Genomic DNA, 15,644 nt, shown 5'->3' on the forward strand with positions numbered 1-15,644 from the left:
AAGAAAGAAAGAAAGAAATTTAAGGCGGAGAATTGCTTGAACCTGGGAGGCAGAGGTTTCAGTGAGCTGAGATCGCGCCATTGTCCTCCAGCCTGGGCAACAGAGCCAGACTCTGTCTCAAAAAAAAAAAAAAAAAAAGGCCCGGTGCGGTGGCTCACGCCTGTAATCCCAGAACTTTGGGAGGCCGAGTCGGGTGGATCACGAGGTCAGGAGATCGAGACCATCCTGGCTAATACAGTGAAACCCCATCTCTGCTAAAAATACAAAAAATTAGCTGGGCATGGTGGCAGGTGCCTGTAATCCCAGCTACTCGGGAGGCTGAGGCAGGGGAATCACTTGAACCCAGGAGGCAGAGGTTGCAGTTAGCTGAGATCACGCCACTGTACCACTATACTCCAACCTGGGTGATAGAATGAGACTCTGTCCAGAAAAAAGAAAAAGAACAAAACAGAAAAGGAAAGAAAAGGGGAAAGGGAAGGGAAAGGAAGGGAAGGAGAGGGGAGGGGAGGGGAGGAAAGGAAGAATTAAAAAACTCTGTTCAAGGAAGCAAAAGTTTTGCATGGGAAGTGTAAATGCACAGGGGAATTTGAAGCTCAAAATTAATAAAGATGAGGGCGTGGAACATATGTGAAGACAGAGAACAGGAAAGAGGAGAAGAAAATATACAAGTAAGAAAAACGCAAGGAAAACCTCCTCACCACAAGCACCAGTGTGGAATATTAGGACTCTTTCCCTTGAATGAAGCTACCAATCTCATTAGGCAGCTCTTAATTTTGCATTAGAATGCAGGGCCATTAGGAGAAGGTATGGGCAACATTAGATCTTGTATTGCCCACAAGTATTTTCAAACATTACTTTCTATATTGTGTTGTCACACCGTTTAATAGAGAAAGTTATAATTAGCCAAGCTGACTTCAGGGAGTTGCATTCCCTTATCTACATAATAATAGGAAGGAGAGAAAAGAGAAGATCCAGATAATACTCAAAACAAATTTCATGTTTAATCAACAATGAGCCTTATTCTTAAGTAATAAGAGTTACTCAGTCTTTTTCATGCCTTCCCTTATAGGAGAAATGTGGCAGTATAGCAATTCCTATGGCAGTTATCTTTCTGATGACAGTCCCTTCAAAAGGGTGCGATCTTTCTCTGGGATTTTAGATCAAACCCACATACTGAACTTGCCAACTAGTTGTTCTGGGCCTCTCTCGGCAGTAATATGCAGCCAAATTAAATAAATTCTGGTAGATAAAAATCAGATTTATACAGAAAATCAATATAAATAAACATAAGATTATTTCAAATAGAATCCCAGAAGCATTCAGATTTTGTTTATATGCAAAAATCTGATTGCACAAGATTTGTCAGGGATCCCCCGAAACACAGAAACTGTGAAGCTGTGTCCTCACTTTATTCTCATTTTGTTTCTCAGTCACGCTTTGGTCTAAATCAGAACTCTATACTGCCAGCAGGAAAAGTTTTCCCTACTTATCTTTTCCAAGGCTCTTCCCTAAAAATAGACTCAAAATGAATTGCTTCTAAAGGGATTATTACATATTCATATAATAAAATGCTATGCAGCCAGTAAACATAAGGTTAGACAATGTTTATTGATATGGTAACATATTCACAATATATTGAGTAAAGAGAATAGATTGCAAAACAGCATTTACAATATGAGTCCATTTTATAAAAAATAACCAAGGTGTAACGTGTGTGTGTGTCTCTGTAAATATGCCACTCCTATATGCTCAGAAATATTAGAAAGACACATACCAAATTATTAGCAGTGATTATTTTGGGGGATGAAATATTTTATTTTCTTCTTTCTGTGTTTTTTTGTTCTTTATAGTGAACACGTATTTCTTTTCCACTATACAAAAATGTAAAAACTACTATTCTCAGAGATCCCGTGGCCCTGGATATCATCTCATGTATTATTCGTCTAGTGTTGTGGAACAACGTGCTGGAGGCTTGCTGTGTATAGGCCACAGAATCGGGCTGGAAATAACCTTTTTAGACCATATTTTAGTCCTCAAATCCTCACAGGTGGGCTCCTTCAGGAACCCACTTTATGTTAAATTCTACTAACAAAGGCTATGACAATGCTTCAAATACTTGTAGTATGTATATATGTTCCCATATCAATATGTCTTCATGTGCTTTTAATACCTTCTATATATTAATGGTTTATAAATTGTTAACCCCAGGGATCCACTTAGATGCTTCAAGAAGCTTGAAAAAAAGTTGGATACAAAATTTTAAAAAAATATACACTTGTAATTATTTTTAAAAATGCAATTAAAAATATCTCACCACGTTTTACAACAGAGAACAGCAGTATTACTTTATGCCGCCAGGATCTCTGCCATCATTTGAAAATAGTTTAACTGCATGATTGTTTAAGAAAACTGTAGCTCTAAATTAGTCTTAAAAAAATTTGAGCTACCCAGAGAGTTTATGCATATAAAATGGAAACAGGTTGTAAAGTAGCAGGACCAGGCACATCTGCTCATTGCATATTCTCATCAAGGTCTAACGGTGAATTGTGCGTAAAGAAATAACAGTTTAATGCATCTCCTTATTGTTCTTCATTTACAGTTTTAGTACCTAGAATATGTAGTAATTTTTCTCCTTATACTTCTGCATTACAGTTTAATACTTAGAATAAGTATTAAATTTTTCTAGTCTTTTATATTTATAAGAATGTGAACCATACTTAGACATTTTTGGTGATACAATGTTGAAACAAAATTTTTCTACTTAACTCCCCTTTCAAATGCAATCTATCTAGCAGAGTATCCAGGCATTGCCAAGTAAGCTATTTACGAATTGTTTCAACATCCCAGTAAATCAGAATTTCCTGTGCAACCCAAACCAAATGAAGGTATCATATTAGTTGCAACTGATACAACTCTAAGTGTCATTCAAAATGCAAATCATTCAAAATGCAAATGTCCATTTTATGTTCATAAAACAGATACATTCTTCTTACTAGTTACTTTATAAGCAAATTTTATTTGTAGTCAGTATTTGAATACTCTATTCCACTTCTACTGCTATCCCTTGGTCCAAGAGACCATCCTGTCATGAATATTCCGGGACACAGGGCCTCCTCACCTGTTTTCACCCCTTTTGTTTTTGTGGCCTGTTCTCAGCACCTGAATCATGGCATTTTTCTCTCACTACTCTGCAATGGCCTCTCATTCCATTAGAATGAAAGTCAAATTCTGTATAATGGTTCACCAGACCCTGCAGAGACTGATGCCTCGGCACCATACAGACGCCATCTCCTGCTATCCCTCTACTCACAATAGCCACTATGACTCCCATGGTGCTTCAAACGGGTGCACCAAGTACCCATTCACAGCAAGGCACTTGACCTTGTCATCCTTTCCTCCTCAAGGCCTCTTTGCTTCCTCACCTCTGAAAAGTCTTTGATCTAATGTCAACTTTTCAACACACCTTCTTAGGCCATTCTTAATTTCAGTAGTACCCAGTGTCCTCTACCTCCCATGTTTTAGACTGCCTCTTTGCATTTATCACCATATGAAGTAATTCTTGCTTATATCACTTAGCATTTATTCTCTGTCTCTTCCCACAACAGTGTAAGCTGCATGAGAGCAAGCAGAGAATTTTACCTGTTTTGCTACTTTCTGTATCCCCAGAGGCCTAGAGCAATGCCTGGCACAAATGGCCAGCACATAATACACATTTGTTGAATGAATAAAATATTCTAAATCTGCATTCCTCACAATATTCTTATTAATAAAACCCATTAAATGTTATGTTTATACTGCCGCCAAAGAAAGCTGCCTAAAATTATTAGTTCACAAGGAAGGTTTATATGTTCATTATAATTTGGAACTATTTATAGTACTCAGCATAATGCTTCAACCACCACACTGATAGCACTCATCCCAATCAGCATCTACAGGCCACACATCCTTTTAAGTTTCTCTCTACCCATTAGTCTTTACATATGTACAATAATAATAGTCTACTTAAGGGGAATTATTTTTAAGAATCTTTTCACTTTGAATTATATCTTCAACTAGATAAAGCAACTTAAGGCTAGCCAAGGCTTTCCTAAAAGAATTCCAACCATCCTCTCTACCACCGCCATGATCTGTGATAATTTTCACCATATGCCTCTGTTCACCCAGCCTTTTTTCTCATACCACAGTTTCTTTTAACTGCACAATTTTGTTGACATCTTCAAGCTGCCCACGTTCATTAAGTAGAATATACATTTGTGGAAATATCTAACACGTGACTGCTATCCTATTAAGTTCAATGGAAGCTATGTGGCTAAGTCATAGCCCATGCTCCTTGAAGACCCTTTTTCTATCAGGTATGGCACACAGCTTCTCTTCACAACCTCTGTCTCCCTCTGTGTCATACAATTTGGCACATATACAATTTTAGAACAGCTTCAGCTACAAGCAAGCATTGTAAGTGGAATGTTCATCTGGGACTGATCAGGAGATTCTCAGAAAACAGAAATGTCAGTTATGCTGATTTTTAAATATTTTCAGTTTAACAACTTGTTTATCCTAATGGTATTGCCTAGCACATTAGGATGACAACTTGTAAGGTGATAATTTGATAACACCTTTATTCTCAGAGCTTACAAAATTTAAAGAGAAATATAACAGCCCAGGAATGATAGACTGATTTACTGGTTGCTGTTAACTACAATAGACTTTTCAGTCAAGGCATGGGTGTGTATTTTTTTTGTATTCATATATGCTATATCAAAATAAATACGAATTGACTGTGCAGCAGGATAAATGAGTGCACTGGACAGGAACTATTAAGGTGATCTGGCTGCATCCAATTCTACCTTGAAATCACCAAACAAGTGTGAAGTCCAACTAAATGTTACACAGTTTACATAAATGTCAAGTAGGAGGTGTTTTATTTCAGGCTTTGATCATGATGGTTCAATGTGAATAGAACCTGTGCATTTTGAAATTTAAGCACTATACCCATTGATGTATTGTCTGTAACCACGTCAAAATAGAAACTAAGATTTCAATAAAGCACAAAACATTCCTGCATCACAAGGCTGCGAACAGAAAACAAAAAGTGCCTGGAGTCAATAAAATACAAAAATCCATCAGCTCTGCAGATCTGCATGAGCTTACACTGAAAGAAAAACTTCTAGTTGGCAGGATTTTAGATACCAAACTGAAAATTACATGCCACGTCTCGATCGACTCTTATTTAATCATGTTCTGTGATTTCTATTTAGAGAAACATACTTTTTTGTCTGATTTATTTATATTGAGATCTTAACCATCACTGTTATCTCTGTAGTTTCTACTTCCCTCTTTGGCAGTAACTATTCATTAAGAGAACCACTAGCATGCCTTAATGTAAAACCAAATTCCACATCCAGGTAATTAGCCCTTTGCTATTTTGTTAACAACAACAACAACAAACCAACAAACAGGGTCTCAGATTTCATAAGCATTCTTTGTTGACACATCTGCTATTCAAAAGATTCACTCAGTTGGAAGACCATGGGATCAACATTTCTAGCTGTACCCTACATAATACCATAGATCAAAATTACAGAAAGTGTTGGTCATCCAGGGTCCTATAGAGATGTCCTCATAAGCAGCTGGGTGCCACATGATGCATTCACATTTTATTCTTTGCGTGCTGAAAATGGCCAAGTCTTCCAAAATCAAAGAATCTGAAGGTCCATGGAAAGGAAACAAATTTTATTTTTTTTTAGTTTGTCAGGTTTTCTCATTGACATCTTTTTGCTTTCTGAATAAGTTCTCTGGAGGGTCTGCAGGAGGAGCACTGCTACTGTCAACACTCATTCCTTGTTTGTTTGAATGTCTGTTAGCTGCATATTGATACTCATGATGGGAGTGGTGAGATGCTGGAGGGAGGGACACTGAGCGGCTGCTTTGTTTCAGCATTGCCTCGGGGTGTCCTAATAATACCCAACATGGACTTCAATAGCTGTGAGCAGATTTTCAGTGTCTCTGTTACCCACCTGGTCACTATACAGGTCATTTCTTCAAAATGTAATATCAAGACCTCACTTTATCTACATTTTTTCCCCAATTTGTGTTAAATTCTCTCAAACCCTAAAGTCCAGGAAAGGGGGAAGTACAGATCATCCACTGCTGCAGGCACTGGCCATCGCCTCAGCTGAATGAATGTAGCAAATCAATACAGCCATAATTTAGTGCCTTTCAAGGCAAAGAATGTGAGTTTCATCACCTTCTTGCAGGTTACAGGTATACAGAAACTGTCACATTTTATAACTATAGGAGAGGATGGCTATTATGTGCCAAAATACAATTAGATACCACTCATACATACCTATTTGAAAACTTAGAGACTCACTCTTATAAGCGATTCCTGACTGAATCAATAAAACACCTCCAAATTTTACTACAGTTAGAACTTTTCCTTAAACAACCCTATCCACACATTTTATAAGGCTAGTAGATGTATTAATGCCTTTTAGGGGTGAAGAATCGCATCTACAGCTATCCTTAGGTTTAAAAGTGCACTTTTTAACAGAGGACTTAGTATATTCTCAGCTGTTTCCATCCATCATCTACCTTTACCAATCGAAATCTTACCTACTTCAAAATGCAGCCACTAAAATGACCAAGAAGAAATCAGCCAAGTAAAAAGTGAAAGAGCTTACTGTCCATCTATCTGCTCCATATTGAAACAAACAAACAAAATATGGATTCTGAAACAACATGACAGGCGCTCTCCCAAAGCAGTTCTTTGGTTTCACCTGACTCTCTTAGGTGAACACTTGTCTGTTCTCTTTTCCTGCTATCTATGCTTCCAAAAGAGCAACACGATTGCAGAACAGAATCCACCAAGACATGAGAATGGAGAGCCCAACACTTACATTATTCATGTACTCGCTGAGCAGGTCCTGGAGCGCCTGCCGCACGGCGTTGCACTCCGCCACGATCCTCTCCCGCCGGTCGTCTCGAGTGCAGGAGGAGTCGGCCATCAGCGCGGCGCCGCTGATGATGCTCTCCAGCCTCTCTTCCAGGGACGGCCGGAACCTGGCCTCGCTGAACGTCATGGGGTCCAGGATAATCTTATTCTGAAAGTATCACAATTTAAAAAAAAAAAAAAAAAAAAAAATTCAGCAGAGAAGAGAGGTCTGCCTTGGCACCCTATTTTGCAACCAGAAATATCTGAGGCAACAAGAAGAGTCCCCAAGGAGGAGAAACTGGTTACTCAAATTCTAAAGTTGCTTTGACAAAGTATTAACTTTTTGTCGCTATTTTGTCCTAAATGTAATCTTCAGTTAAAAGAGCACATCTTGTTTGAAGAACATGTTCTTGGCAAAGGCTATCTCAAGGGAAGAGCTTTCAAATAAGATTAGGACACTTTTTTGGCATTTTTAAAACACGTAGCCTTTAAGGAAAGAACATTTCAGTGTAACGCTTTGGGGAATTATATAAAGATTTTAGAGCTAAAACATGATAAATAATCAATATCTTAATTACGAATTAGCTGTGACTTGTGTACACATTAATCCTCCTCATGAGAAGCAGATATGGGCACCCATGGCAGGATGCCTTTTGAAACTTGGGCACATAGTACCCAACAGGCATATTCAGTACAGTTTAATTTATCACTGGGAACTGATATCTTTTATGTCAAAGCTAGTGTTCCAGAAAAGGATTCTTAATGTGTGTATGAGACTTGTCACAAATAACTGACAGTATCCTTATAAAGGTATTTACATGTTTGGAAGGAGCCTATATAAGAGCAGAATAGAGATATTTCCTAAAAAGAAAGTATCACATAGAACATGAGCTTAGCATTTCCCCAGCCAAGTTTGAGGAGCTTGGAAACATGTGGGCAGAGATGCCCAGAGGTAGATGGAAACATGCATCCAAAATTCAGGAAATATAACAGTCTTTATAGGAATCTGGTAAATGTCAGGCATATTTGGACACAAAGTAGTGAATGACATACGAGTAAAGTGAATAGAGCCAGAAGAGCAGGCCAAAGAAGACCTGTGAATTAAGGGTGTACAGAAGGACCAGAATCAAAAAGGAAGACAGAAAGTGTAGTCAGAAATATAGAAAGAGAACTTGGAAAACTCCCAGCAAATGAGGAGGGTAGAGTGTGATGAAGTATGTGATCATTAACTATGTGAAGTCTAGAAGCAAAGGTGACATTGACCAAAGGCTGGTTTCCTTTGGGGAAGCTTTTCTGCCTAAGGCAAAGAAGTTCATAACAGCAATGATGATCAAAGTAGAATGACCTGCTGTGGGAAATGGTGTGCTTATCTTCATTGGGGGTGCGCTCTCAGAGGTCCAAGAACCAGAGTGGCAGTGATGGGGTAAATGGTCTTCCAACTATAGAATACTATGGTGCAATTGCCACTCTGTTACTGTTTCTTTTTTGTTCATTTTGTTCATTTGTTCATTATTCCTTATATATTCACCAAAAGAACAATTTACCATATTTACAAATACGACACAAAAAGTAAGTGAGAATATGTAGTTATTCTATTGCTAATCTGCACCTGCTGAAGACCTACTATAATCCTACTGCTGTACTTAATGCTAAAAAGAAGGGGAGATAAAAGAGGCTTCTCTGAATTTTTTATTCTGATGTAGTATATACAGTAACTGCTTAAGTTATTACAAAGTGAAGTCCAGCTGTGTACTCTGGGAAAGGTTGTTGTAATCCTCCAAAGCATCCTAAGGTATTTGTTCAGGTTGTGCACAGAACATCTGGGCTCCAATTCTCTGATTTCTGTTAAAATGCAAATCTCCAGAGCAGAGAGATACATCTTTTGGGCACAAGAATGTTGAAGTCTTAAGGAATGAGTGTAGGCAGGTTGGGACTTAAAAAGGAACAGGTATAGACCAAACACAGACTAGGTCTGAGGTCCACTGGAATCTTGGATTTTTTAGAAAATCACTAATTGGTAAAAGTCTCTTTTCAATTTAGAAAGCAGATGCATGAAATCTTGCAAATAAAACAGCTATTCTGTGCCAGCTTTGGCAAGATGACCTTTCTTACATTTGTACTCTCTTATATCTTGGAAAAGGGATGCAAAAGGAATGTTTACTTTACTCAAAATGTGTTATTTAGGTTTTGTCCTTTGTGCCTTGGTTTTAGGCACAGCTGTTCAGTGTCAAAAAATCATGTGGAGGCTGTAATACAGTGGATGGCCCTACAGGGTTCATTATTACAGGTGAAAGTCCCAAAGGAAAGCTGAGAGGGGAGCACAGATATTCCTGCTATACGTACTAGTGCTGTGTCTGCAATGTCTTTTTCCAGGGACATCCATTGGAACCTTCTATCTTTCTCTCACATAGTCTCTCTCGCTTTCTATTGCCTTTTGGTTGATGCATTTATGATGAACATATGTGTGTGTGTGTGTGTGTGTGTGTGTGTATATAAAATCCATATAATATATGTTAAGAAGTAATATTCTAATTGAGGAAATACCTGGTCAAAATATAATTAGACTATCTTACTTATAAAGATTACTGATTTTCAGACCTATTTTATAGAAAACCATATTAACATAAAACACAATAAAAACTGTATTTTTTGCTTTAAGATTTCAGGAGACTCTTCAGAATCATATACTGGCTTTAGAACAGGTGTTTATTTTACTTTAGGATTAAACACACCAAGAACTGCACATGTGATGGAAATATGGGGAAGTAAATTTGAACTTTTCAGTAAGGGCAATTGTAAAACAGTTTCTCTGCAGTAGAGAGAATGTACTAGTGTCATTAGAACACTATTTCCTAAATTATTTTCCATGGAACACTGAGCTTAGAGATACAATGTTTTGATGAAAAAATAAGGTTCCCTGGCCAAATATGTTTTGGAAATATCTCATGACCTACAGCAAATTATCATATGAAATGCTTTGGGGAGCTCAGCATTAAAGGAGTCAGTTCACTGTAGCATTTCCCAAATCTATTTGAGCATGGAAAGTGCTGCTTTTAAAATGCATGAATTATCTATGAGAACTCAAGGAACACACTTTGGGAAATGTGGCAAGAGAGACTTTGGAGTGTCAGCCAATTGAGTTTCCTACCTGCCATGGCCTGGGGCTGTTGTGAAAGTAAAAGCCTGAAACATTGAGCTTGACAAACTCTGCATAAAAGTTACACCATCCATCACATTTCTAATGGAATTATTCATTATTTATAGATCACAGTGGAAAAGCTTTTTTAAAAATCTCCCAGGAAAAGAAACAATAATTTTACAACATTCAGATCTGTATCTGCAGTACAGATGGGGAGCATTGCAATGATGGATGTGAAAAGCAGCAGGGAGAAGCTGCTCGGGAGAAAAGGCACAAAGAAAAAAGGTCAGTGCACGTGGGCCTGTGTAAGTGTGTACATGCACATGTGCATGGGAAGAGGTACTGATTGCATGTGTGTGTGTGTCTGGATGTGTGTGTGTGTACCCCGGATGGGATGGGCACTGGTTGTGTGTGTGTGGAGCTGTGTGTGTACGTGTGTATGGGGAAAGATATGTGCTATTTGTGTGTGTGTCTATGGATCTATGAATGGGTGGGTACAGTTTGTATGCATGGGTGGAGTGGATGCGTGTATGTGTGTGTATGTGCACATGTATGGAAGGGGCTGTGGCTTATTTGTGTGTATGTATTTGTATGTGTCTGTCTCTGTCTGTTCTTAGAGAATTGGTCGGGTTTCCAACAGCTTCAACAAGCAAGAAAATAAGGAAAAAAAAAAAAAAAAAAAAAAAAAAAAAAACAGAAATGAAGTCAGAGGCTCAAGAGCTAGAGGAAAAGGTTGTATCTATATTTCCTACAAATAAGAAACCAACCCCTGGAACTGAATCCTGAGCAAGAAATACACAGAGAATGAAAAAGTGAAAAGAAGGAGGAGTATTTGCTGTTACATAATTTGAAAGTAATTAAAACGATAAGAAACACCCAGCTAACGTTGGGAACATTCAGATCAGCAACAGTCATGAACACAGGGCTCTAACAGGCCTCAGTTCTCCACCCCAGCTCTGCCTGTCCTCACCTCTCTGTGTGGCTGCCCTCTGCTGACAGGAAGGCACTCCAAATCACCATCACCACCATCATCACCATCATCACCATCATCATCAACATCCAGGAGCCAGATTCCCCTCCCTGGTCACAGAAGAATACTTTAAGAGGGCAGCACACCAACACCAAAGAGTGAAAGGACAAGGAGAAGCCCTCCTGTCTCTCCCTTTGTGGCAAAAGAATGCTCCTGTGACAGGCTCTTATGTTGTTTATAACTGTACAGACTTATTTTAGTTCATTCTTTTACACTGTAAATATCTCCATCTCCTGTTGGCATTCTTAAAGCTCATTTAGTCATTTTATCTTTTTGATCTTTTAGTTACATCTTACATTATCATTTTAGTTCATTTACAGATACTGGGTCTGCATTTCTTGTTTTATCTTTTTCTTATATTTTAAGTTAATCTAAGTTTATCATGTCTATTTTTATTTTGTTTATTTGATTTGCATAATATTTTGTGCTTTATGAGTTTTACTTATTTTTATTAACATCTCTACTTTAAAAAATGATCATTTTCATTCTTACAGTTTATAGAGTGGCAATTGGAATGCACAGCCATAAAGATAGCAGCCACAATAATTCACCCCCAACCCAAGAAGACTAGAACCCTATTCTGCCATCAAGTCGGTGCTATAACATTCTCTCTAGTCTCACATAATTGATCTCCCATTGGCTCTCATGTGGCGCTCTATAAAAATTTTAACCTAAAATAATTTAGCAGACGATGTAGTTCAAAACCACTTCCCAGAATAATACATTTACCAGCACTCACCACGCATACAATTGTTAGAAGACCACTACTTTTAAATTGCTCTTATCATTCATTGTCTCTACAAAAAGCTATGTGATCTAAAATGTAAGTGTATAATGGGACACTGAGCTAGCTTGATGCAAGCTCTGACACAAGAGGAGGAAACAGAGAGACCTCTATCAAAGCAAGTAGTTGGATGTATTACCAATGGTTTGATGGGTTCAAAATGCAGTGTCTTTGAGATCGCTATCCCCCCATCTTACTGAATAGGGAAATGATGCCAGAGATGTTGTCCCATGGTCATTCGGCTCACAAATGAGATCACCAGGATTTGAGCACAGGTCTTTTGATTTCAAGCCCAGTGTTCCTTCAACTGTACAAGACTGTCCACATTGAGGTGAAATGAGTCTAATATGTCATAATTATAATTATAAAGTATATTATTTTAAAATAAAATATAATTCTCTTAAACTAAATATAATACTTAAGTGTCATCTGTCATGCTCTCCTTTTTATGCTATCTGAGTCACCTAATCCTCCCAATAGATAACTGAGAGTAAAATCATTCATTCAGCAAATGAGTGCTGGTTACTGTAGGAGTCTAAGAGCACACACTAAACAATCCTTTCTTCAAGAGGTTGACTCTCTAATCAAAAACAAAAACATGTACAACCAGTTGTAATTGGGGAAATGGCTGATGATGTTATGGAATGACTGAATGATGGCAATTTGCACAGTTGAGAGGTAGGAAGTAAAAATATACTTCCAGAAGAAGTTATCCCTCAGCTGAGACTTAAAGAGTGAAAACCAGTTGGCCAAGCAAAGTTAGGAGCAGGAAGGGGTGATGCAGATGGGCTAGGAGGTGAGAGATGACATAGTATATGAAAAATATTACAAGAGATCAACTGAAGCTGGTCACATATATGGTGACATAGAGGGGCCCCAAGCCACTCTCCTCTGAGTTAAACTGCTGGGGGGCATAGTTAACTGACCGTCTCCATCTGCTGCACCTGTAGTCCTACTGCAGTCTTATGTGTAGGCTGCACTTGGCCCCAGGCAGCGCCAGTCAATCACTGGGCACAGGTCCATGCTCCTGCCCAACAGGGACTCCTCCAACAAGCAACTTCAGCTCCTGATCCGGGCTCCCCACTAGCCTGACTGGGACTTGCTGGGAACAGTGCTGAGCCCCTTCCTACTCAATCCTCTTTCTTTCCTGCTCCCCTTTCAAAGGTGTTTGACCCCATAGCAGTCTAAAAGCTCCACAAAAGCCCATTCACTCCTATTTTATCCTTCACAGGCAATTCCTCCTTATACATATAATCCCATCTACCTTGCTTCTCCAAGGGCCTGAATGGACACAAATAGGAATGGGAGATGCAGCTGGAGAGAGAGAAAGAACCAGGTCCTGAAGCAACTTCTCTGCCACGTTACAAAGTTTTCAACTTGAGAACAGCCCTTTAGGCAATGATGAATCATCAGAGATCTTAAAGCAAAGGAGTGACATAATCCTGTTTGGGTTTCGACAGTTTCTTACTGCAGCTAGGGCAGTTAGCTTTGGCAGGACTGCAGGCAGAAGGCAGGAGAGTATTAAGCCTTCAGAGCCCAAAAGAGAGGTGAGGAAACTACAAATCAGGATTGTGTCTATATGGATAAAGAGAAGGTAATGAGTTTAAGAAAAATTTAGAATGTCAATCTGACAGGATTTGAAGAGATATAGGCTATGAGAATGAGAGAGAAGGAGACAAAGATAAAACCTAGACTTCTAACGTGGACAACACCAAAAATGCAGGTGTCAGCAAACTAAATCCTAGGAGTCAACCTCCTACTTTGCAAATAGGGTTTTATTAGAACACAGTCAGGCTCATTCATTACGTACCATCTATGCCTATTTTTACACTACAGTGGGAGAGGGGAATGGTTAGGACAGAAACTGTATGGCACACAAAGTTTGTAATATTTACTCTTGGCCCTTCAAGAAAATATTTGCTGGCTGGGCACGGTGGCTCACGCCTGTAATCCCAGCACTTTGGGAGGCCGAGGTGGGCAGATCACGAGGTCAGGAGTGCGAGACCAGCCTCGCCAATATGGTGAAACCCCGTCTCTACTAAAAATACAAAAATTAGCCAGGCATGGTGGCACACACCTGTAATCCTAACTACTCGGGAGGCTGAGGCAGGAAAATTGTTTGAACCTGGGAGGCAGATGTTGCAGTGAGCTGAGATCGCACCACTGCACTCCAGCCTGGGCAACAGAACCAGACTCTGTCTCAAAAAAAAAAAAAAAAAGATGGAGAAGGAGAAGAAGATGCTTGCTGACCCTTGAACAATTGTGATAGATAACAGATGAAAAGCAGGTGAAATTCTTACGATCCCTTTAAACAGAGAGCTCTGGTGGAAGGTTGATTATAAGTTTATGAACACTGGGTAGTGTGGTATGGGCACCTGTATTAATATGCAAAATCTACTGCCTTCATAAAAACAAGGAATATCCAATAGAAAGACCTAATATTCAATAACAAGAATTGCAAAGCAAAAAAAGACACCTACATGTCAAGTAGATGTAGCAAGAAATGTATTCAGATAGATGAATAATTGTGCAGGCCTTACCTCAGGGCAAAGAGCAGAACTAGAATTGGGATGTGTGCCCTCTAGGTCTGGCGTCTATGCTCTTAGCCACTGCACTAATTGTTTCCCTCATGTATCCTTTCTGCATGCATGCTGCTAATCATCGTGAGGGAATTAATGCAACAGCCATTTCCCCATTTCAAAAACTAAAGTCACAGTCGTTTATTATTCTTTCATACGTTTAGAGGGGATAAAAAACAGCAAATAACCACCAGGAATAAAAGCTCTAAAATGCTACTTTCTCCTAATTTTAATCTCTCACCTCTGTTTCAAACTGGTCAGTAGGTATTACAATACATTTCTTCTACCAAGAAGGTAAATACAAATATTACTCAATCTTTCTTTGACTAGCAATTAACCATCTTAAAGCTGAGTTTGTATCTAATTATACTCAGCTGTAATTGAGAAAGATGGGCATACCTGATAAGACCCGGAACATAAAGTAATATTTTTAATTACAGTTAAGTCAGTAGTAAGGCTCTAGCACACATACAACACTAATGGAATGGTTTTACCCACAGATTATGTTTTAAAGACTTTAGTGCACAGCTGACAATAGTGATGCTTTGTTTTCTTTACTAGCCAAGAAACAGCTTGTTAAAGAGTAGGAAGAAAAACTTATTCATCTTTACACTTTCTGGCTTTCAACATTGGTTAAACCTTTAAGAGAACTACTTAGTCATCCGAAATGTACACAGAATTTTCAAAATGTCAAGAAAGACAACAAAGAAAGCAATTTGATAATATAAAGTGTAGCTGATTTCATAACATTTTTTCCAAAATCTAAGCTAATCAGCATGGAAAATGCAAATGCTAATGGTATGAGAAAGCCTGTGATTCTGTGATTTTCTTTGCTGCTTGTGACAACTCTGTAAGATAAATGTGTCCTGGATTTTTACTACCTTCATAGTTCAAGGTAGCAACCAAGGAAAATAATAAATTGCTGTTCTCCCTCATAAACACCAGGCACTTACCACCTGCTGTCCAGCATGACTATTTTGAATCAAGTAAGCAGAAGAAAGAATAAATGTCAACATGCCTTTATGCAGTCTTTCACTTTTATCTTTTAACTCTTAAAAAAAAAAACTAAAAGAGAACCTTAACATTAGTCAAACTCATTCTTTCAAAGGAATATGTCCTTCTGATATGGGGCAATTAAAGCAATGAAAACCAGAAAACCTAAATGACAATGCATGTTTAAA

General features: G+C 38.5%; 1 protein-coding gene across 5 annotated transcripts in view; it reads right to left on the reverse strand.

Moving 5' to 3' along the window:
- CTNNA2 (catenin alpha 2) overlaps positions 1 to 15,644 on the reverse strand; it is a 1,170,559-nt gene that overhangs the window by 746,769 nt on the left and 408,146 nt on the right. For all 5 annotated transcript variants that reach the window (XM_017888532.1, XM_017888525.1, XM_017888536.1 and 2 more), the window contains exon 7: positions 6,897 to 7,100. The gene's annotated coding sequence lies outside the window, so the exon portion shown is untranslated. The remainder of the gene's footprint in view (positions 1 to 6,896; positions 7,101 to 15,644) is intronic.

This window comes from Rhinopithecus bieti, unplaced genomic scaffold (genome assembly GCF_001698545.2).
Source record: "Rhinopithecus bieti isolate Rb0 unplaced genomic scaffold, ASM169854v2 scaffold_17655, whole genome shotgun sequence".
Taxonomy (NCBI): domain Eukaryota; kingdom Metazoa; phylum Chordata; class Mammalia; order Primates; family Cercopithecidae; genus Rhinopithecus; species Rhinopithecus bieti.